Consider the following 25,000-nt stretch of genomic DNA (forward strand, 5'->3'; position numbering starts at 1 on the left):
CATGTCTGTGAGCTCCCAAAAGATGGAGAGGGCATGCCCAGCCTACAGAGATGTGTGGAAACCCTGCAGGCATGGAGCAGCTCCAGGGCCAGGGCTGCCTGCTGCAGATCAAGGGCCAGCCTGAGCCTCCTGGGCACAGGGCACAGGCAAAGGCCCTGCTGGCCTTTGGTTTTGAGTGTTGGTATTTTCACCGTGCCTAAATCTAAATATGTTTACACCAAAACCCTTCACCATGTATTTTCCCTTTCAGACCTGATCAGCCATTTACAGTCCTGTCCATTGCCAAAGACAGTCTCCAGTAATATTCTGCATTTCCTTTGATTTCTTTCACATTTCTTAAAGCAAGGTGATGCTGACAAGCAATTACATGGCACTTTTAGTGTAACAAACACCTTGATTTATACATCAAGGAAGCCCAGACCTCACTTGGCAACAGAAACAGCCCTCAATTAGGATGAGATACAACGAGGAAAGCTGATTTCTGTGATGCCACAACATCACCCACTTGCTTTTCCTCTTGCAAAATGTGCTCTGCAGGTTCACATTACAGAAAATGAACGTAGGGATGTGCAGACAGCCTGAAGCACATCACCACAGCAGTGTTGTGCAGTGCACCTGATGGCCAGGGACCCTGAGATTTACACCTTCAGAGGTGCTGAACGGGCCCTCAGCTTTGTGAGCCACACACTGGTCCCCACAGGGCAGATAAAATTAATTTGAAGACTCATAAATGGAGCATTGCTTAGGAGCCAGGCTGTTACCTGTAACCTCACTAAGCTGGCCAGCATGAATTTTAATCACAGTATAAGGAGATGGAGTAGACATCATCCATTTGTTTACATTGATGAGTAAATGTGGTTTTCTGTATGTCACAGTAAATATTTGGCTGTGTGTGCATAGGCACACATGCTCACTAGCTATATTAAGAACATGCATATGCTATAATTTTAGAGATTTAGTTTGATGCATGTACATTTTGGATGCATCTGTTAAATTACAGTTATTCACAGCCTTGCAGGATGATGGAAAATTCACTATCATAAAATTCTGTTAGTGATTTTCAAACTGGCATGATCACCATGTTAATTACAGTGTGGTTCAAACCTTTTTTTAAATTTCCTTTTTATGTCCCCTGTCCTTTAAAATTACCTGCTTAATATTCTTCTTCTCTTCTGGAAGGACAATAAATGGGGGCAAATTTTGCCTGCCCATTGGGAGCCTTCCTTGGCTGTGAACACAACAAAATGGCACAAGGGAAAGGGACCTCAGGCAGCTGATGGGAATGGAAGGTTTGCTCAAGAGAAGGCAGCCCAGAGCACTGAGGATGCTTTTCAGAGCTCAGGCAGGGCTGTGCTGCAGCGTGTCTGGGGTAGCAGCTGATCAGTGATTCTGGAGCTCTCCTCCTTCCTTTCACCCTGCAGAAAACACAGAGTATCTGTGTACCACCCTTGCAGCCCAGGGACAGGAATGCCAGCATCCCTGCTGGCTCTGATGGAACTGCCCCCTGCTCCTTGAATTGTGTCAGGGATTTGTTAGGTTAGGCACACGGGGGATTTTGAGGTGCTCAGATAATAAAGGGCATAGAAATACAAATTAGACAGTAAATATAGGGGGAAGGCATGGAGGGTTTCATTGAGAATTATCTGCTGGATAAATTCTCCTCTCAGCAAACTCCTAGGAGAGGCTCTGGCAGTGCCTAACAGGTACCTGCTTCTGAGAAAGAGCCCAAACAGATTTATCTCCTCAGCCCAGAGATTAACACATCGTCAGGAGTGACAGATTGCCAAGCAGAGAGATGGACTGGCAGGGGAGAAGACAAGTGAAGCATCAAAATGTCATCCTGCACTCGTTATGTCTGTGGCTTCCCAATTAATGCACAGAATCTCTCCTCTTCGTGGAATCCTCCCCTCCAGAGCTGCATAAACCATTCTGCCTCACACCGTGTTTTCTTCCTCCTGTTCATTGTGAAAGCCTGGCCTGATGGCTTGAAAACAAATGTTCCTTCCTTCCCTCACTTTCCTCTTCCATGTTTCTGACTGGAAATTACATTTCTAATTTGCCTTCGTGTTTATTATTCCAGCATTCCTCCTTCCTGGGATTCTCTAGATGCCTTTGCCTCCCCACCTGGTGTGGGGGACAGGGAAAGCTCCATCACTGGGAGCTGCTGTACCTAAATTGAGATTAGCAGTGGTAGTTCCACAGTCCCACCCTCGTTGTTGTGTTGATGCAGCAATGGAACCCATTTTCTGCTCCTGCACTGAGTTTTCTGCTGCATTCTGGTACATGCTGGTGGGCAGATCCTGCTCCTGCACACAAGGTGAACTGACTCCTCATTGCCCTAGCTGAGTAATCACTGTGTCCCCATCCCTTGCTCAGCTGTGGAGTTGTGTGAGTACATTTAGGGACTGAATCACCCTCCAGTGATTGGAACTCCTGGGTTTTCCCTTCATTTTTATCTTTTGCTGAAGGGCATCATCCCAACATTTCTATCTTCTTTACACACGGAGTACAAAAGCTTTGTAATGATCACCCTGACTGTAATGCTGCTGTGTCAGTGCTGCCCCAGTCACCCTTCCCTCACCCATTTCAATCAGATTTGAATCAGATTCACTCCCTGTTTGTTGTATCATAAAAAAAATCATGTGACTTTCCAGCTCAGGAAAAATGCTGTGCTTGGGGCTGGTAACATAGAGTGAGAAAATGCATTTGGTATTGGTTTGTTGAGTTCCTTGTCTGCCTTGCTTGCAGGTGATGTTACTCACTGAGCAGAGGGCACCTAGGAGTGTCCTTCCTGCCCTCACTTGCTGATTGCTTCCCACCAAGAGCTGTGCTCTCCAACAACTTTTGTGGTGGCTTTTCAGCTCAAGGCTCCTGTTTCTCCCTCCGAGGGCTGGGCAGTTATTGTCTGGTGCACATGCCTGTGACAAGATGCAATATTAATAACAGAGCAGGGAAAATCAGCAGTGTATTATTCATGTCGTGGGAACAGTCACAGCTTGGCCTATGTTTTATGTGAAAACCCTTCAGAGCAGTAACTGATCCCACTCCATCTCTTGCCTTACTGGATTTGCATTTTCCTGAGCAAGTATTTGGGTGTGCTCTCCCATGCTCTGTGCAGCACACTCTTGTGTATGTGAACCACAAACTCCCCTTACTCAACAAGAGCTCTCCCGTGTCCCTCTCAGCAGACATGGATTCCACAGTGTTTCTCAGCTGGCTCCCAGTCCTGTTTGCAGCTCTTGTCACTTACCCTGCAGTCCTTCATCCTCAGCCAGGACTGCTGAGTGCCTGTGCAGCCCTGGCTCCTTGGGTACCCCGAGGGAGCCTCCCCAGCATCCTGCCAGCTCCCCATCAGCTCAGGAGGAAAGGCAGCCATATCCAGCAGCACTCACAGGATCTGCCCCTTGTTTCACAGAATGGCTTTTAGAAATGTTTTCAGCACTCAGCAGCTTCTGCTTCAGATACAGGGGTGTTAAATATGCCAGTCTTAAATATACAGAATTTTGGGGTTTGGTCTCCTGAGCCTGTTAATTGGTAAAGAAACAACATTTCTAATCCATATTTCAAGTGCCTCTTTTCGCTGCCTCTTAGCTTTTAACCCACAACTGGATCATGTCTCCCCTCTTCTTTTTTACCCTGGGTGTTGCACTTCCGTCCTTGATGCAGAATACAATGCTGGAATTCACACCAAAGTGCTGCCCTTGACCTCCCTGTGACCCCTTAATTCCACTGAATTTGCTTGCTTGCTGTTGCTGGGTTTCAGTTTCTGTTATCCACCCATAAGAATTTAGGATTGATTTCCCTGGGAGTGACCTTGGGGATTATTTCTGTGGAGCTCTGTTCAGTTGTGGCATTGCTGCCTGGCACCCATTGCACCTCGCACTGTTCATGTTTGGGGTCAGCTGGTGGCCTGAGCAGAAAGCAGCCCTTTCTGGGGCTCCCCACTGAGCCTGGAGGTGTGCTTCCCTCTGTGCTTTACCTGCCCTGCAGACATTTGGGGTTGGGTCCCTGCCCTGGGACACTGGCTCAGGACACTGCTGTGCCTGGATCCCAGTGCAGCCCCAGCCCTGCCTGGATCTCAGCCCAGCACAGCAGCACTTTCCCTCTGAGCTGGCAGCAGGCTCAGGCTTTCCCAGGTTCCACGTTCTCCTTCTCCTTCCCCAGTTTGTACTCTCTCCCTGCAGGCTCTCCTGGCAGTGGAGGAGGAGTGCTGTTGCAGCACTCTGTTGTTGCAGGCCCGTGGAGTGCTTTGGTTTTGCCTCTGTCACAGTTTCACAGCAGCAAAGTTTCAATCATTTTCGGGGTGTTCTTGGCCCCTGCAGCTGGTGCTTCCTGCCGTGCAGGGACATTGGAACAGCCCACTGGGATTTCTCACAAACAGCCAGGGAGGTGCCACAGCAGCAGCAAAGGGAATGGTGAAGAGCTGCTGGAACGAGGAGAGCAGACAGACTGCTCATAAATGGCAACAACTTCTCCTGGCTTTTCTGGTTTTACCTAGACTATTTGATGGGGGGGTTGATTATTTTTTATTATTATTAATATTTGGAGAGTGAAGTTTTCATTATTATAAATCATTGATTAAGTCAAATAACTTTCAAGCTGGTATCTGTCTTTTTAATATACTGAACTTTCATATTTGCTGGTTTTGGCTACTGTGCGTTAAAAACACGCAACACTTCAAATCAGTCTTTTGGAATAATTGGGTATTTGGGCTTATTTAGGCTGAAAATTTGATTTCTAACACCATAAACCAAAGAATACAGTTCATAATTCACCATGTATATCATTATGGGGTCAGAAGTGCTTTGTTTTCCTAATGAACCCATCATAGCATAGAGACCTGTAGAGTTCCTAAACAGAGAAAGGTAAAATTCTAAACTCAGTCACCATCTCTGAGGTACTTCAGTGAGTTATGCCCTTTTGCAAATGTTGCCCATAATGACATCCAGATTCTCCATCTGGTGTTATCCCAAATAGCTTTCTGGATGTTGAATATTCACCCTTTTGATAATTTCAGATTCATCTGGTGTCATAAACAGTGGAAAACTGTGGGCTGTAATCATCCCATTCTGCACTTCTGGAAGGTTTTATTTCATTTTAGTTAGTGGCTGAAATCGTGCCATCCTCTTTTTCTCCTTTTTTTTTTAAATAATTTTTTTTGGTGGCATTCTTGGGGCACTGATAGATATCATCAGTGTCTTCGAAGGAAATTGCTGTTACTTAGCCTGGTTTTCTGTGCCAGGGATTCCTTCAGCTTCCTTTCTTGAAAAAAGACTGTTGCAACACCAGAGACAGACAGAGTTTGGTAAAAGAGAAAATTTCACTGCCTTGTGGGGTTTTTGAGTCTCAGTCTCACACTTCCATGGAAGTGTAGAGTGTTCTGCAGCTCATTTGTTAGAGTTTGAGCTGCTGCTAACTGGCAATGCAGGAATATTTTCATCCTGGGAATGTTTCACCCTTTTCACCCTTTCCTGGGCTGGTGTGGATTTGTGCAGATGTGATGAGTGCCAGCTGAAGAGCTGGTCAAGAGGGATGCTCTAATTGCATTTCCTCAGCCTTTGCATTGCCAGCACCTTTATCTTTCCACATTGCTGCACTGTTAAATTCACTTGAATTAAATGATGAGTCCTAAAGTGAATTTTTATTAATTAAAAGGGCCATGAAATAATGGAGCTGAAGAATACCAAGGGCAATAGGTGCAGGAATGGGGGTAAGGCTCATCTGCTCTGAATTTAGATACCCACAACAAACCTGGGCAGGTCTCAGGTCCTGCAAGGGAAGGAAATGCTGGGAAGCAATCAAATAATCCTTTTCTTGTGCCTCCTCTGCAGGAGGACCAGCACAGGACTCTCAGGGATTCCAGTAGGACCTGTGGCACATATTTTGATTAAAAATCAGACTGAGAGTGAGGGGTTTGAATGGTGACAGCAGACCTGGCCTGAACCCCTCTAATGAAGGAGACAGGCATTACATTTCTGAAGCAGAGGATGAATGGAGTTTAACTCTTCTGACAGGTGTGAAGCTTTCTTGATGCATGTGAAAACAAATATGGCATACCCTCCAAATTGCTGCACCTAGTTTTTGTCTGTGAAGTGGATCTCCACAGGAGAATAATTCTTGTGGTTTACATTAGCTGTCAAAGGTGTTTCTTAAATGGCCCTTCACAACAAAAAGGGGGTTTATCTTGGCTATTTTTGTGTCACTGAATGAATATAGTACCACTGGATTGCAGTGCTTCCAAGCCTTTCAATAACCCCACTAAGTCTTGTCCCAGGGCTCTCTGGAGCCCAGAGCTGCCCCAGGGGGAGAGTGAGGCCCTGTGTGTGCCCAGGGAATTCCTGTCCTCCAGCAGCCTGGACAGCAAGCTCTGTGCTCAAACAGGGTTAACCTGCCCAAGGGACAAAGCAAGGCAAACGTTCAAAAATGCATGAGTTCCTTTAGGAGATATTCCTCAGCTCCCAGGGGAAAGGAAACACTGAGAATGGGAGGGAGGAAGGAAGTGCATCAGAGAATGAGGATATGGACAGTTGTAGGTGGTGGTGGGGAGAGGAATGTTGCAGAGATGCAGGAGGGAGAGGGAAACTGGGAGGCAAATGTTGGTGTTCCCCTGCCTGGCAATACAAAGCAGTGCCAAGGGGCTCTGGTACAGGCTGTTCCAATTGCCTCAGACTGGTGAATCTAAAGTTTAAATAAGATTTATGAGTGGCAATGTGTGTCTTCAAATGAAAAGGAATAATTCTTTTACTGTTGGATTCATTACAGATAGACATATATCTTTATATACATATTTAATAACAAAAAGCAAGGGAAAACTGTTAAAGTTAAGGCTAAATGTTCTAATTTGCATTTCATTAATTCAGGAATTTTAGCTTTTGGAAAAACTAAAATTTTAAAGAGAAATTCAGACTGCAATTGTGGTGTTAAGTTAAAGCCAGCCCTCTTTTAAAGAGTGAGAATTGACATTCCAGTAACCACTTATCTGCAGAGACAAGAAATGAATTTTACCTTGCATGCCATCAGTTGAAGTGATTTATTTTATAAGAATTATTGGAGAATTTGCACAGAAGGCTCTTGGATGTATTGAGGTGGTTCCTGACAGACAGAGGTTTGTACCACAGATGTCTTTTATTTGTTCTCAAGTGACCTTTGCTGCTGGCCATTTCTGCTGCATTCCTTCAGCAGGGAGCAGCTCCATGTTTTGATCAGTCAGGTATCTCTACTCAGGTTTTAAGAATTTAAGAGTAATTAATAAGGGACAGTAGGTTTTATTGTCAAGAAGAAAGACAGTTTGTATTTCATCTGTGATTCTGCTTGTGAAAACGAGCTCAAGCTAGGTATAAATTGAACAAAACTGAGTTTCTGTTGCTCATTGTCTGCTTCACCTGAAAACTGTTTGAAGGGGATTATACTCAAAAAAACACAAAAAACAAAAATCACAAAAACTCAGGAAAGCATTAAGTGCCTTTGCTGCTAATCCATGGCAAACTGGGTGGCATGGCTTTACCAGCACAGCAGAGAGCAGGGCAGGGACATGGAGGTGTCAGAGGCACCTGGAGAAGGGGTGCCCAGCTCAGGGTGCAGTGTGCAGGCACTGCATGCCCCTGGCAGGGACATGGAGGTGTCAGAGGCTCCTGGAGAAGGGATGCCCAGCTCAGGGTGCAGTGTGCAGGCACTGCATGCCCCTGGCAGGGACATGGAGGTGTCAGAGGCTCCTGGAGAAGGGATGCCCGGCTCAGGGTGCAGTGTGCAGGCACTGCATGCCCCTGGCAGGGACATGGAGGTGTCAGAGGCTCCTGGAGAAGGGATGCCCAGCTCAGGGTGCAGTGTGCAGGCACTGCATGCCCCTGGCAGGGACATGGAGGTGTCAGAGGCTCCTGGAGAAGGGATGCCCGGCTCAGGGTGCAGTGTGCAGGCACTGCATGCCCCTGGCAGGGACATGGAGGTGTCAGAGGCTCCTGGAGAAGGGATGCCCGGCTCAGGGTGCAGTGTGCAGGCACCCTGCTGTGCTGCAGCTGCCTGGTACGTTGGACAGCGCTGGCAGTGCCTGCTGTGCCAGGGCCCTGCACAGAGCCAGAGCAGGGCTGCTCTCCTTGGCTGGTGCAGAAACATCCCCTGCTCCCCTGGGCAGGCTGATGGCAGCTGTGTGAGAGGGCAGGGAGTGCTGCTGGTGGGGTGAGCCCTGCCTGGCACCCTGTGAGGGACACGGTGACAGCACTGTCAGTCCCCTGGCAACAGCAGGGGGACAAAGCCAGGGAACCTAAAACAGGGCTCATGGCTTGGAAATCACATGGGACACAGGTCATGTCTTTTGTTACAGAGAGAGGAAAAATCTCCTGTTGATCTTCCCCACTTGCCTTTACCCTTCTCTGTCCTGTGGGTTTTAAGGATTTTTGCACTCACTGGACCCTGCATTCTCCAGGCACGTGCTCCCAGACACTGGGCTTGATTGTGTCCCTGTTCCCAGCCACTTCCAAACTGGGAACTGTTTGAAATTCCTCTCCTCAGCTAGGGGACTTAACTCTTTTTTTTTTCCCCTTTTGGTTAGTCTTCACTGCAGCCCTAAAAGCACATCCAGGCTTGTGAAGGGAGCAGTTGTGAGCAGAGCTGACAGCTCTGGAGCAGTTGTCACTGGAGCCAGGGATGTGGGAGGAGCTCTTTATCTCCAGGGTGATGAACAGGGTGATGCCATGCACTGCATGCACAGGCAGACATTGTGGATACCATACATTTTTTTTTGCCCCTCTGACTTAATTTAGACATTCCATGTGGCACTTTTTAAAATAAAGAATTCCCTAGTGTTCCATTATGGAAAAACAGTTTCTTTTGGCCTTTGCCCAGTGTTATACCAAGGGATCTCTTTTAAGGACATCTATTGTAGCTATTGCCTAGAAAAAGCAGTTCAGCCGTAATAGGTTGCTTGTGTACACTTTCAGCAAACCTTTAAGTGTTTATACTTTCTAATTTATGGTGTGTGCTCCCTTCCTTAAATAAAGAGCTAGCCTGAATATTATCCATCTAACTCTTCCAAAAACACAGACCAGAGCAGTAACCCAGACAAAACTCTTCAATTGTGTTGCTATTCTTAGTTTACCCCAGTTCCACACTGTTTAAGAGATCTTTTCCCTTTTGTGAGTGTTCAGTATAGGGGAAGCAGTTGCAAACTCCTGTTGGAAGGATCTAAAGAGCAAGCAAGGATGAGCTTTACTAAATTTCTCTCTTTCCTTTGGAAGACAGACTTGGCCCCAAAAGGACCTTTTTCTTCAAAGTGTTGTTAACATAACAGAAGTAACCCGTGTTTTCTGTGAAAGATTGAAAGATAATTAATTTTTAAGTTGAACCAAAGAGAAGAAAAACCCACAAAACAGTGGCTTTGACAGCAGAAGGATAAGGGGATGTAACTTCTAAAGAAGCATCTCTGTTTGTTCTCATTGAAGGAGACTCTCTTCACTTGTGTTTGTTTTTTGTGGCACCTTGCTGATAAACAGCAGAGCAGACAGCTTCCCAGCCAGCACAGGGCACAGACACCTTGGCTCCTTTCCCCAGAGCAGCAGCTGGGGCAGACACTGCCCTGCAGGGCTGCTGAGCCCACCAGCAGGCAGAGCAGAGCAGAGCAGAGGTGGTCCCTGCTGGGCAGCCCAGGAGGGCTGGCTGCTCGGCTGAGCCCTGCTCAGCCCTGGGCTGCAGGCACGGGGAGTTTAATGCTGTGAAATGTTGTTTATCCCTGCCAGAGCACTGTCCTGCAGGAAGGTCAGCTCATCTCTGGCTCTGCAGAGCTCTGGGAGCTTCTCTGAGGGTTTGAGGGTGGGAAGGGACCTGAAATGTGGAACGGGGTCAGTGCCCAGGCTGGGCCAGGCTGGTGCCTGCAGGGAAGGGTTCTGTTCAGAGGGGATGTGCAACAGCAGCTGTGGAGGCAGAGCCTGCAGGGGCACACAGGGGGAGTCCAGTGTGCCATGAGGATCAGCTCTTCCCAGCCTGAGGCTGATGTCTGCTCAGGACACAGCACTTGGCACAGTACCCTTAATATTGCATTAAACCTCATACAAATCCTTCATACAAGTTACTGTGCTCTGGGTAGTAAAAGATCCAATTTATGCATAAAGGTTTGGCTTAAAATCTATGAGCTTCCTTTGTTCTAAAAGGAAGAAGGGATTTCTCTGATTTTTCTTTGTAAAAAGTGGTGCTTGGTATTTTTTCCAGAACTGTTGTGCTTTCCTCAATAATGACATAAACACTATTTTTTGCTGCTTCCTTTGGATCCTTTGGAGTATTTTCTCTCTCCAAACTGAATTTATGGCAAAGGAACAGAGCTTTAGGACATACTGCTTTCCCATGTAGGTCTTTTCTACAAGGCATAAAAGAGATACAAACTCATGAGCTTCTTTTTTATGTTTGATTGTAAAATATTTCTGTTTTCTCTTCCATCCACAACTGGAATATCTTTCCTAGTCATCTTCCCAGTCCTGGGAACTTCTTGCTGAAGAAAGCACCACATGTGGCACACAGATAATGTGATGATATATCCTGAATGTAGCAAATCTTTATTCATAATAAAATATTTGGTTTGCTGATAAGTTTTTATTTTAGGCAATGTCCTGCCAATTATTTTCACTTACTCTGCCACCTATAATCACCTCATTAGCAGTGTCTACACTATGATACAGCTGCTTCTCCCCGTGCTTGTCCTTCCCTTCCCATTTTCCCCAAATAAACACCGTTAATATGTGGTGGGATGGTTTCCAAGCAGATCTGTCACCTCCTCCTCAGTGTACAATGGAATGTCAGCCTTGTTTCTCTGCAGGCCTTTTGGGTTCTGTGTTCTCCTGGCCTGAAGGATCTGTGTTTTAGCAAGCATTCTGTTTGCATTCAGGCGTTGCTGAGCTGTGTGTGCCCTCACTCACACAGCACTGGGCTCTGGTGGTGAGCTCTCCCTAGAGGAGCTGCTGAGCACTTGAGGCTTTCAGCAGTGCCACTTCATTCATGGGTGCCAAGCCCTTGAAAAGTCTGGCAGAAGCTGAGGAGATTCCCATGGGATTGGAGACCTCTTCAGAAATGTTTCCAGCACTGAAGTTCTCGTTGAGCGATAATTTGACAGGAACTAAAACCTCACTAAAACTTGAACTGCAGGACTTAGGGCAGTGCTGGAGGGATCAGGACAAGGTGAGCTCCAAGGTGGGAACAGTTTTATCTCTCTGCTCCAGGACCCTTTTTCCTTTGGCCAGCTCCCGGTAAATGTTTCCAGCACTGAAGTTCTTGTTGAGTGATACTTTGACAGGAACTAAAACTTGAACTGCAGGACTTAGGGCAGTGCTGGAGGGATCAGGACAAGGTGAGCTCCAAGGTGGGAACAGTTTTATCTCTCTGCTCCAGGACCCTTTTTCCTTTGGCCAGCTCCCGGCAGCAGCAAGGGCAGAGGCAGAGCACAGCTCTGTCAGCTCTGGTCTGAGCCAGCCGGGCAGTCCTGGCACTCCAAAGCCCTGAGCAATTGGGGAATCTGGCCTTCAGTGCCCAGATGTCACTTCCATTATCCTCACATACCTTCACACTGGGGTTCATTACTGCAGAAATTCTCTGGTCCTGCTGGTGCTGTAAATATATCTGTGACTTTGAGCAGGGACAGAGAGTTTCCCCATGGCTTTCCAGGGATTTGATTGGGAGCCCTACATGAATTTTGTCTGTATCCTGTCTCTATTCTCCTCTCTGGAGCAGACACATGACTGTTGTCACTGTTTCTTTGTGTGGTGCCTGGCTCTTCATTAGCTGTCCATATGTACACCAATAAGTTGTAATTACTTCTGAGAGTGCCTTTAGGAACCAGGAGTGACACTCACACATGCACAGGCCCTGTTGCAGAGGGAGGGGAGGCACCACACCACTGCCCTGCTGCCAGATGTGCCTGGCATGCAAAGGGCAGTGCCACACGTGGCCAGCTATGAAACAAAATGACAATTTTAATCAAAGTCTGTGCATTTCCCGAGTCTCAGGCAGCAGATTGCTGGGAGTGGAAGTGGGTCACACGTTGTGTTGAGCGATTGTGCTTTGTCCTTTGCCATCTGGCAGCATGAATCAACGTCAGCTGCATGCAAAGAGCCCTGCAAAGGTGACCCTGGCAGCAGGAGCAGCCCTGGGCAGGGCCTGCAGGAGGCTCTCTGCAGTCCTGGCAGGGCAAAGCCAGAAGGGAGAGGGATGGGGCTCTGGGAGCCCCCGTGGCCAGCACTGCCAGTCTGGGAGTGAGCTGTGCCAGTGCAGCCCTGGAGAGTCACTGCTCTCAGCTCTCCTGGGTACTCGCCTCTCACAGCCAAGGACCCACTGCAGCTCACAGTAAATGAGGATGCCAAAAAGCCCTGGTCATTGTGGTCACTTGTTCCTAGAAATAGAGATTCCAGACATTTATTAACCCAGGATATGTCTTAGAGGAATCCTAGCTTTCGAAGCGTCTTCTTTTTAAGGTGTCTGAAGCTTGAGCTAGCAAATAGAACAGGTATAGATAGAAGGAATAGGCACAAATAGAAGGTATTTGTAGCTCAGTTGAAATGACACTGTCAAGACAGATTTAGCTGTGAGTTTTAAATGTGTGGCTCTGAAAAAAAAAATCAATAGACAATTCCAAAAAGGAAAATTATGTGTGATAAAACTTCCTTGTGGGGCTTCCAACTCAAACTATCACAGTGTTTTTTGTGCATTGAAGGCTTTGCTTGGTTAACTTGCCTTTTGCTGCCTTACTTTAGGTGTCAATGTTTGAAATCTTTTGCTTAAGCGTCTTTCAGAGTGAATTATCTGCATGACACAATGAGAATCCAGTTCTGATGGTTCCCATCCTGCTTTGAAACCACCCATCCCAGAAAGGAGTGTTGTGGTCTACTCAAGCTTTCCCAGCTGACTGCATTAACAGTGAAGTCAGAGTTTCCCCTGTGTGGAAAACCAGCGAGGGGCAAGGCAGACCGATGGAATTCCAGGTTCCCTGCTATCTGCAGACTGGATTTAACACATGCCAGACCTGCAGCTGTGTTTCCTGTGGCACAAGGAGCATGTGGAGCATGGAAGGCATCAGGTTTCCTCAGCTGCCTTCCCAAGCTGGGACTCACGTGGTTAAACACCACTACAAAACCAGAATACAGTGCTGCTGTCTGCAACAAGCACACTAATGTAAAACGTGTGGGGACTAATTGTCTTCAAAATCCAGAGTCGTTTGGTTTCTCCAGTTACAGCCAGGCCTACTGGAGCTTACAGCTGCTTTTGTTGTTATTTTTATTATTGCTGTCATTATTATTTCTGAAAGCATTTTATGGGAACATAGAAACTACTCTTCTTGCACAGCAAATACATCAAAGCACATTTATCTGTTTCTCCAGTACTAAAGCAGGGAAAGTGCTGCTTAAAAGTGTGTGAAGCTGCTGTAAGATGGTCAGGATGTGAGCAGGAGGTAGCCAGGTGTTTATACCTGCCAAATACATGGAAAATATATTGCCATGTATTTTCAATATATGAGGAAAAAATGGTATTTTTAGCGCTGAAACTGCTAAGAAGTACATTCATCTGAATTAGTGTGTCTCAGAGAAAGTCTGCAGTAACTCAAGGTATATGTCCACAATATATGGAGCAAGTAGAACATCTAATTTTGCTTTAAGCTTTTTTTCTTTTTACATAAGTATTATAAATTGATCTGTGACTCCAGGCTGCCTTGGGTATATCTAGATTTGTGATCAGTGCACAGTGTAAGTTATTTTTAGATGTGAAATGCTCTTGCATCCACAAAGAGTGTGGTTATTCACTGCCATTAATGCGCTGGGGAAATAAGTAATTCCAGGCCTTTAAAGTGGTTTGCAATAGAGCCATCTTCTTTGGCTCTATTGGATTTAAATATTTTCCCAGTTCTCATGAGCTGTTCAGCGGGGTGAGTCTGTTTCTAATTGATCACCCAGTCAGACGTGACAGTGTGATCTCCAGGTTCCAGTTCCTGGGTCTGGTGGAGGTTCCAGGACAGAATCTGAAAGCCTTACACAAACTTCATTAAGGGCACTCAAGACAAGCTCGTGGTCCCTGCTGAAATTGAGAATTCTTTCTGAAGTTCTCCATGTGAATGGCAGAGCTCTGGATCAGTGCAGGAGCAGGCATTTCCTGGGAGTTAAGTGGACTCTTGCAGAAATTCGTGGAGCTGGATCACGGCAGGGACTCTCGGTACAGATCCATACTCAGAGCAGGGCTCAGAAGTCAGCAGAGCTGGAGTGCAGAGCTCCATGTGAGCACTGACAGGAGCCCAGGGAGCATTCCCAGTCTTGGTACAGACTTGGGAGCAGATGGCACTGACTCCAAAGCAGGCAGAGGAGCAGAGGTTCAGTGTGCCAGACAAGGTCTGCAGCACCTGGGCAGGGAAGATGGGCAGCATTTCTCATCCTGCTTCTCTAGGTGTATTCTCAGTCACTTCCCAGAATCCATGCATTTGGGGGGTTTGCATCATGCCATTTACAAACCAATTCAGTCTAACTTTTAATTAGGAAAGTTAATTGGAAAATGTCCTTAGAAATTAGGTTTCTCCCTTGACATGCTGTAAATAAATAAGCTATGTTGGAAAACAAGATGAAGATAAACAAAGGGCTGTTTCAAGCCAGCAGAAAAAAGGAGCAGCTTCTTTCTCTGAACAACAAAAGTACATTTTATCATCTAAATATCAACACATTAATATTTATATTTATCACTATTAATTTGATTGCATTCTTTTAATAAGAAATGCAGATAGAATAAGTGTTATTGCAAACATTTGCTTGCCTTCATATCACTTCCCATGATTTCTGCGTGTTGTCAGTGGTTTGGCTGCTGAGCAGCTTGGGAGTGACCCCATCTGGGGCAGCTCCCCAGAGCCTGGGGGAAGTTGTCACTAAACAGCTCCAGATCTCCAGCCCTCCTCCAGCAGGGCTCAGGTTTGCCCAGGGGGAGGGAACTGCCCCTGTCACTTCATAATCCCCTTTTTGACAGCATCAGCACTGCTGGTTTGGTCAGCTTGCCAGGCAGGTTGAACTGCTGGGATGATGAGACTGAAGGGAAGCAAAATGTTGCTTTTTGGTCAGAAGTGAGCAGCAGTCTGTGGGTTCTGGTCCTGTGATCCTCAGAGCTGTGTCCCAGGGGAGCTGGGGCCAGCCCTCAGCTCAGCTTCCTGCCCTTCCCTCCCCTGCAGTGACACAAGGAACCCCAACTTTCCTCCTCCCTTGTGCTCCTGCCTGCTGATGTAAGTTCCACGTGGCAGCAGATTGCAGCCATGCACTTGATTAATTGAAGCCACAGCAGCTAACGAGCAGATGCAGAATGTGCTCAGCCGTGCCTGCAGGAATGGAACCATCCTGGGCACAGGAAAGGAGGGGTGCCAAGGGTGCTGCCTGCCTTAGCTGCACCACTTCAGGTCAGCCATGAATCTGAACTGAAGCCCTCCATCTGTAAAAGATCTGGGCCCTGAGTCAGTTTGAAACACAGAGCATTTCAGCCTCCTTGTATTTTTCCAGGTATTAGTAGGACTCCATCTCTTCCAGAAATGATCATGTTCATGAATTTGCAGGAGCTTAGTGCAGGAGCAGAGACCAAAACCCTTGGCTGGTTCTGCAGGGGCCTCTCACAAACAAACAGTTCCTGCCCAGTTGCTTCTTAAACACAGTTTCCAACCAAAAGAATTATTTGAGCAGGGATTAGGCACTTGTACAATGGAAGACAACTTGAAGTACTTCTCACTTATTACAAGTAGTGAATATACATTCAGCACTATTTCATTAATTACACACCTATTCTACTTTTTGCCATGCTATTGCTATCACCAAGCACTGTTTTTAAAAAATCTGCCTCAGAAATCAATAGAAGACTGACTGGGAAAGCTGTTTGAATAAGTATTTTTGGTGTGTCAGAGAAAATGCTAGTAGCAAAGTCAGACACTAATAATTGCTTTTGAATGTTACCTCCTGACCAGATCTTCCAGAATGACCTTTGGCATCTTTCGAAAAATTGACAAACAAAGGGTAACAGTAACAAAAATGAGTGCTATTTTTCATAGCAATTAATGGCTGGAGTTCTGAGCTCCACATGTGCAGTGCTCAGCCAAGTAACTTTTGTGGGGGTGTGAAATGAAACTGTAAAGGAGGTGTATCTCTGTCCCACTCAGGATTTGGGGCCAATAAAGAGGCATTTGTTGGCAGCTGGCTGCCCAAAGCTCTGGAGGTCTGCAGGGCTCCTTCCTAGAGAGCTTCTCCCTTTGTGTGTCACTTTGCCACAGTGTCCTGAACTCAGAGTTCTGGGTGGAAATGCAGTCCAGGCTGCTGTGATTGATCAAATCACCCAAGATGAGCCTGAGCAGGTTTTAGGCTTTTGATATGGGAATGAGGCAAAGATTTTTGGAGGGGCAAAAAAAGGGTTGATTTATTAATAGGATTTTCCTGCTGTAAGTGCATCTTCTGTCAGTTGTTGTGGACCAGGGAGACAGGGGTGGCACAGCCCTTCTCTGTGCCCTCTGGAAGTTTGGTGTCATCCCAGTGCAGCCCAGCAGGTGCTGTGGATTGGGGAGACAGGGGTGGCACAGCCCTTCTCTGTGCCCTCTGGAAGTTTGGTGTCATCCCAGTGCAGCCCAGCAGGTGCTGCTTTGTGGGAACTCGGCAGTTCAGGCAGTCTCAGATCCCAGGGCTGTGAGTGCTCTGGGCCATGCACTGAAAGCACTGGGTGGGATCATCCTTAATCCAGGAGCACTCCAGTATTTCCATTTGTCATGGCTGTTCCCAAGCTTGTGTGCTTTCCTGGCTGGCCTGTGTTCCAGAAGAGAAAGAATTGCCCTGTGTGTGCCCGGCACAATGGGCTGAGAGCGTTTTTGTGTGGAGCTGACAGGAGGAGGGTGGGTGGGGAAGGTTAAGCCCAGATGGCACTGCAGATATCCCCTGGCACACAGCTGCCCTATTATTCCCTCCAAGGCCGGAAAGGGCTGCAGCTGGGGCACAAAGGCTCAGATTAATGTGCCAAGGGAGAGTTCCAGGCTGTGTGCTCCTGGTTCCTCGGGCTGGGCAGAAGGGCACAGCTGAGCCCTGTGCACCCCATAGCCAAACCCAGCACATGCCCCCTGGCCACCCTCCACACCTGACCTCCCTCTGCCTCATTTGTCGTGCCTGAGAGTAGCTGCTCCTATAAACCCTGGAATGAGGTGGTAAATCTAGATCTAATGCCCCAGCTGAGTCAATAGCACACTGGGTTGGAGCTAATTTTTCAGGCTTATATGCTGTTTGGAACAGGAAATCTGTGATTTTAATTAGCAATAAATAGGAAATAGTCTGCTGCGAATTGATCTTAAGCAGGTACTGCTGTACTAAATTAGTTCAAAATAAGCAGGATTTTCCATTCAGCAAATTGATGTTGAGACATCTTGGGTTTATTAGCAGCAGCTCCATTATCTAACCGAGGCTAACTTTGGTTTCAGAAAGGAATGAAGCTGAAAATCTGTTCTTAGACACAAAGAAATGAGCTTATCATAAAGTACAGAGCATCAGGACAGAAGGGATTTCCCCCATGTAGTCATTTGAAGAACTAATTGTCATATGTGTTCTGTCTTAGCTAGTAAATGGAACTAATAACAATTTGTCAAAAAAAATCAACTTTTTTGTTTGTTAATTCAGAGCCATTTAATGTTTAATGAAATTCTGGGAGATGGCATTTTCTTGATGTGTTTGTGAAGAAGTTCCTTTCATCTGACACTTCATTAGGGAAAGGATTTGGATTTTGAATGTTCTTAGGAAATAAAGCTCCTTTTACTGCAGAGAAAACTGTGCAATCTGCTCTATTTAATACAGAGAAGGCCCTGAAATTGCCTAAGCTATCATGCTTGTCTGTAAGACAAGACCATGCTGTTGCTTTCAACTTCTAATAGTATTAAAATCAAACCACTAACTTGTATTTCATGCAGTTCTGCAGATGGAGAGTTGAGACCTTGGCAGTGAAATGAGCTGGGGAAATCAGTCTGTGGGATAAGTGAACTATTTCATTTGTACAAGGCACTGAGTCAGTGGGATGTCCATTCTCAGCCTGATGCTTATCTCAGTTCCTCTGGCATTTGTACATAATCCTTCCAGAGATGTTACTGGAATCTCCTTTTGTAGGTACTGGTGGGATTTAGAACATTTTGGGATAGGATGTGAATTTTCTTTAATTTGCAGTCTTTCCATTTTGAGTATCATTTCCAGAAGCCAATTTCTGAGACAAGGAGCTTCTGGAGGGTCCAGTGGAGGCCACAAAGATGAGGGGTCTGTTTTGAGGAGAGACTGGGTGTGTTTGGTCTGGAGTGAAGAGGACTGAGATGGGATCACATGAATGCACATAACTATCTCAAAGAGCTGCCAAGGAAGGTGCCAGACTCTTTTCAGCTGTGCTCAGTGACAGGATGAGGAGCAGTGGCCGTGAACTGAAACACAGGAGGTTCCACCTTAGCATGAGGAGGAAATTCTTTACATTGGTGGTGGCAGAGCCCTGGAGCAGCTGCCCAGAGGAGCTGTGGGGTCCCTGGAGACATCCCAAACCCACCTGGACACATTCCTGTGTCACCTGCCCCAGGTGCCCCTGCCTTGGAGGGGATGCTGGGCTGGGTGATCTCCACAGGTCCCTTCTAACTCCTGCTGTCCTGTGACTGTGTCTCACCCTCAGGATCAGAGCACCAGGCCCTTACATGCCCTGGAGATAATTTCCTTTCACAGTCCATATTCCCACTGCACACTGGAAGCACTGCAGGGCAGGGCAGCACTGGGACTGGGGCCATGGTGTGTTTCCCTGGAAGCTTCCAGGCTTTCCTGCCTGGGCCTGCCTGCTCTGAGCACAGAGGGAGGGGGAGCCCTGCAGGACATGGCCAGGCTGTGTTCTTGCAGAGAGAACTGGTTAGTTAGCTCGTGCTGAGCTCAGCCCTCAGGCAGGCAGCTCCAGCTTTGCTGCTGGGTACTTCATTTTAACCCCAGCACACAAGGCTGGGTTTAGGTGGAGCTCAGCTGGGTTCTCTTTATGGTTCACCTCAGAGGACTGAGGTCCTCCCTGGTCCTTGCTGTGTTTTTGTACATATACATATATAAATGTCCTGTAACACTCGAAGTTTAAAGGCTGAGGGAGAATTCAGCACTGCTTACCCTGAAATATTGAAATCTGTAGCAGAGGAACACTGGAATGTGTGCTCACAAGGGGAGAGGTGTCCTCAGGAGTGCAGAGTCCTGCAGGCAGTCTGGGACAGCTCACTGCTGTCCTGGGGTGGAGCAGCTTTGGGGAACACTGAGGGTTTGCTGCTCAGCAGCCTTGGCCCTCAGGCCTTGCAGGACAACAGAAAGGTTTCATGATTAGGGAGCAGTCAGTTCCTAAAGCTCTCGGTGGCTGTGTCACCACAGTCAGGGACAGAACTCTTGACTTCACTTAGTTTAGTGCTCACTGAATAATAACAAAATTAATTTCTGCAAATACAAGATGCTTCTTTGGTGCCTTTCTTTCAGTGGCCTGCTCCCAGGGGTGATGTAAGTCCCTTTGGTTCCTTCAGTCCCTTCAGCTGACCACACTGGCATGCCTGCTTTCACAACTGCCCTAAAATAATCCCTTGCCAACCTGCTGTACTGGATAAGCTGTAGAAATACTGGCTCCCCTCACATTCTTTCAGTTTTTAAAGTGATTTTCACTCCTTTGTGATGTAGCTGATTCACAGGGGTTGCTGAGCTGCCTCTCAGACTAAGGCAATGTGCCAAATGCATCCGTGGGATGGGGAGTGAGTTCTTATTGTGTCTGACTGTATCAGTAGCAAAATTCAGACTGGCCTCAGTGGAGTAAACCTGTGTCCTAAATGAGTGAACCTTTGAGACTTCCAGCTCATGTTCTGCAATGGGATAGTCACAAAAATCTGGTGGCCTCATAACCACAGGGCATCAACTCTTCCTGCTGGACCAGAGGGACACAAACTCTGGGTCAGAGTCCCAGGCTGGACTTTCTCTGTCTAACTTTCACTGTATTAATGGAAATACACTTCTGAGAAATGAAGTCCATTCTCTTGATCTCTGTCTAGCTTACAAGTTAGTAAATGTTATGCCACAAATGGTAAAGGTGATAAATGATTGGTTTTTGTACAGACAGAATTTCAGTGATGCTCTGCTCGGACATTTGAGGTTTGGGAGGGTTTTTTTGAGCTGAAAGATGCATATTCTGACTTAATCTTCTGGCATTTATGGAGCTGCTGTATAATTGCAGGTTTTTTAAAAGGTTATGTCTAAAATAGTCAATATGAAGCAGGAAGGGAATGTTCTTTGCCCAGGATGAGAAGCAGGAGTGTCTCTGAGCACTGTTCTTGCAGCAGCTGTGTTCTGTGTGTGTGACTGAAGAGTGGAATTGCACGGGGTGGGTTCCACACATACTGCTGTTAAACCAGACATTTTCACTGACAGGCAGCAGAATTAATCTGATTTTTTTTTTTTATTGTTTCACTGAGGGAGATCAAACTCTTCCTCCTGCAATTCTTCCTCTGCCTGCTACACAGTCAGTCTTGGATCAGTTGATAAACAAACCCAGATCCGTGCTGGCTCTGTAACAGGGATGTGAAGGATCTTCTCTGGTCCAGGGAAAATGAGAATATAACTGGGTCTCACAGCTTGCAGAATATGAATACAAGTTGCTGCCTTAAATGTTCTGTGCTGTTTCTGTGTTGCCACGAGGTGAATTTTGTCCTGAGTGTGTTTGTGCCAGCCTGCTGTGGGTGACACTGTGGGAAAGCACATCCCCTGCCCCTGGCTTTTCTGTTTTCTGAATGGCAATTCATCTTCTCTCAGTAGATACCTACAGAAAAGGAGCCTAAAGCACATCTGACACATTCTATTGAAGAGGGACTCCACACACACAACAAAGCTGGAAGGAAAGCCTGGGAAGGAGTCATGGGTTAGGCACGTGGGCCAGGACTGCTTCTGTAAAGAGCAAGAAAGTTTTTCTTGGTCCATTGGAGAGAATGTGCTGCTTTCCAGAGGGTTTGGGCTTTCCCAGCTTAGTGAGCACTGCTTGCTTCTCCTTCAGCTGGCCAGAGCTTCAGGAGAGTTGCCCCCAGAGAAGAAGTATCCTTTAGTCAGCTGAGCCTTGCTGGGAGCAGCAGAGTGCTGCAGAAGGCACTAGGCAGGAACGTTTCATTGCTAAAAATCTGTGGTCACTTTTGGTAAAATGTTTCCATCTCCCCTCAAACTGCTCTTACAAACCTTCCCTGCCCTCTTCAGTGGGGCTTTGTGCTGCTGTGGTGTCAGAAACCCCTGCAGGTGCCTGCCAGCAGCAGGTGGGTCTGTGAGCAGCTAGAGTTACTGAGGGAATAAACTGTGTGCTGTGAGGCAGCTCCTGTGGACAAGCAGTTTCCTCCTTCTTCTCCCTGAGACACGTTTCTTCAGTGTGGTTTTAAAGGTTCATTAGTGGATAATTGTGAAGAACAGTCCCATTAACAGGAGCTGGCTGGAGGTGTTAGATCAGCACAATTTATTGTGGGCACTGACAGGACTCTGTGTGCCAGCAAGAAGAGAAATCCTGACTAATTATGGCAGTAGTTCTTTACAGGAATGGCACAACTACTGGGAACACAGTGCAGCTTTTCATGACAGCTTGGAAACCAGAAATATAAAGTGCAGCTTTTTTTGGTGACCCTTTGCACAGGTGAGGACACATCCAGGACCATCAGATAAATCAGATTGTATTCAGCTTCCATATTTTAAAATCTTAAACGTTTACTGGATTGCTTTCTGGAGGTGTCTCCAGAAAGCTTCTGGGAAACCACATTAGGTAGCAGTGACTGAATAGCAGATAATGTTTTAACACTTCCCCTTGTCATCAGTGTTCTTCTGCATCTGGTTTCTGTGTGTGTCTTCCCTAAAATGTTGTCTCAGCACTAAGAAAAGCAACAGATATATGGCTGCTTTATGATTTGGGAGAGTGTGTGTTTTCTGTGTTTTCTTACCTCTGAGTCAGAGATTTCACCAAGAGCTGCTTTAAGCCATGTCTGTACAAACAGAAGGGTTCAGCTCACACCACCATCAAGAAGTTGCTCAGGATTTTTCAAAACCAGGCAATTTTGCAAGTGCAGTCGTGACCATGAGAATAGAAAAGAGCTTGAAAAATTCAGTGTTTGTTTTGATCCCTGTGTTTCTCTCTGACTTTCTCTTTCTTATGCTGCAATGCCTGGAGCTCCCAAACCAGCTGTGGTAAATATCTGATATATTTCTGCTGCACTGCCATCTCTTGGATCAGGAGCATCCCCTGGTGCAGTGCACAGACTGTAGTGCTAAAAGCTCCACAAAAACCAGAGGTTTTGAGGGGTGCATGCCCTGCTCACAGCTGATCAGGTTCTATCTGGTAACCCTGGGATTTCCCCTGCCTGTGGAATTCATGCTACCCAGATATCTCTGTTACTTTCCATGGACTGTGTTTTGGTAAATTATCAAGGGGAAAATTCCTCACTTTGCTTGAGTACAGGGGGGGTTTGTTACCAATTTTGAATGTTGCTTTCTGTTGAAATGTTTACTTATTTCTGATGTTCACCCTGCAGGTAGGTAAAGCCAATCAAGGGGAAAATTCCTCACTTTGCTTAAGTACAGGGGGGGTTGTTACCAATTTTGAATGTTGCTTTTTGTTGAAATGTTTACTTATTTCTGATGTTCACCCTGCAGGTAGGTAAAGCCTGGATAGCCTCCTTTGCACACCCAAATCCTGGTGTGTGAGCACAACACACAAAGCACACAGCCCTTTTCCAAAGCAAAACGTGCTCTTTAACAGGGAGGCTGGCTAAAAACGGTGCCAAAAGAAAGGAAAAGTATTCATGTTGCACAAACTAAGAAATTTAGCAAGAGGATGCTTAGTAGTGTTTTCCAAAAGTGCTTTTAAGGGAATTTTTAATCAAACCTTAACCTGCTTTCAGTAGCTACAAACCTCACTGAAGTAATTGGGCCAACATCCCCAGCAACAAAATGTTTTTGTGCTGCAAAGTTGCATGTAATTTAGTAAAAATTGCCAATTTTCTGTGAGTTGCTTTACTGATTTGTCTGTCAGTGGGAGCACAGAACCAGTGAGGTGCATAGATCAAAGGGGCAGGAAAATGAAGTGCATCAGGAGGAGTGCTAAGGAACTGTGCCAAACAAAGTAGCTTTCTTATTTCACTTTACATTTCACCTTCTTTGCTTCTAAGCTGTCACCTTCTGCTTGCTCAGCTGATGATTGAGGTTCATTTTGCATGTCAAGATGGTGCAAGCTGCCACAGGCAGTGGCACCCACTTCCTGAGCATCCTGTGCCCCACGTGTATCTCCTGGCACCCTCTGTGTCAGTGCTCGTGCCACAGCTGTACACGCCCCTGCTGCCACGGTGCCAGAGACTGCAAGGAGAAAATTAACACATCCATTTCATGCATTTGCTGCACATCAGCATGAGAAGGTGGCATAGGTTCCCTTACACAGCTTTTCAATCAAATCCAGCCAGTTGTTAGCTAATGGCGTTTTCTGCCTGCATTGTGACTCAATTAGAAGGGATTTATGAATCTGCATGGAAGTAAAATGAGGACACAGTGCTCAGACATATTGTTCTGCTTCTTCACCCATTACCAAGGAAGTGACTCAATAATTGTATTCAGTTTAAGAAAATGCTTTGAGAGGAAATGTTTTGTAACAAATATTAAAAGTGCTACCTCGGTTTCTAAGCTATTTCACCTTTACATTTGAAATGAGAAGCTTTATTTTGTGTTATTGTCTGTTTGTATTTCTTTTTAAAGGTTTCCATCTTCAGTTTCATTCATAACAAACCTGACACCTAAGACAAAGCCCAGCTTACCTCAGTGAGCTCACATGCAATTGTTCCATGGCTGGCTGTCACCTGCGTGTCCCCTGGGTGTGACAGGGGGTGCCACTGCAGCTCTGGCCCCTGGACAATGCAGATCAAAACTGTCCAGAATACAGGATAAAGTGTAAATATATGATGTGGGAAGTGTCAAGACTTTGGTGGCACCAGCCCTGTCATGACAGAGCTGTGATTTAACTTCTGCAAACAGAACCAAGTTCAGTGATAGACTCATGCAATTGCTACCATTTGGGGCAGTAAATCACTTATTGCTGAAATAACACTGATTTTAGAGTAAGACAAGACAGTTAATACTGACTGTCAATTATTTAGCTCAGCAGAGAAGGGAACGTGCTGCAGCCACTTGCAGATGGCACGGCAGTGCTCTTTAAGGACTGCACTTAGCAACAACCAAAAAGTCAGGGATTTTTTTCACTCCCTGGCTATAATTTCATAGCCATCTTCTAGTAACTGCAAGAACTAAGGAACAAACTTGTGTCTTTTTGGTTGCTGCTGGATTACCTTCAGGACTTCTCTGCTCCAGACCTTAGGTCTCTCCAAGAGAGAGAGTTTGAGTTCAGGGTGCTCAGAGTGGTGCAGGATGCAGTGAGTCAGCACACCAGGGGCTCTGGGGCAATCTGACAGTCCTGGAGCACACCAGGGCCTTTGGGACAATCATCTGACAATGCCAGAGGACACCAGGGCCTTTGGGACAATCTGACAATGCCAGAGGACACCAGGGCCTTTGGGACAATGTGACAATGCCAGAGCACACCAGGGCCTTTGGGACAATCATCTGACAATGCCAGAGGACACCAGGGCCTTTGGGACAATCATCTGACAATGCCAGAGGACACCAGGGCCTTTGGGACAATCTGACAATGCCAGAGGACACCAGGGCCTTTGGGACAATCTGAGAGTCCTGCTGTCCCTTGAGCTGCCAGACCCAAGGTCAGCCCCAGAGTCAAAGAGCAGCTTGGGCTGAAGGTGGGAGCAGTGGTGGCAGCTCCATGAGCAGCGTGTCCCAACATTTCCTGCAGGACTGACTCCAGGGAATGGGCTGAGCAGCTCCACTCCTGTAAGCACTTGGGGACGTCCTTGGGGGTTTTCCCTGCCAACTGCCCTGAGTTTGTGGCACCAGGGGTGATCACAGCCCAAGGCCAGGGGTCCCTTCCAGCACACACC

General features: G+C 46.6%; 1 protein-coding gene across 3 annotated transcripts in view; it reads left to right on the top strand.

Moving 5' to 3' along the window:
* PLCB1 (phospholipase C beta 1) overlaps window positions 1-25,000 on the top strand; it is a 334,392-nt gene that overhangs the window by 287,854 nt on the left and 21,538 nt on the right. The gene's annotated exons all lie outside the window — the stretch shown is intronic.

The sequence above is a fragment of the Passer montanus genome, unplaced genomic scaffold, assembly GCF_014805655.1.
Source record: "Passer montanus isolate IOZ18808 unplaced genomic scaffold, ASM1480565v1 scaffold37, whole genome shotgun sequence".
Lineage (NCBI taxonomy): Eukaryota > Metazoa > Chordata > Aves > Passeriformes > Passeridae > Passer > Passer montanus.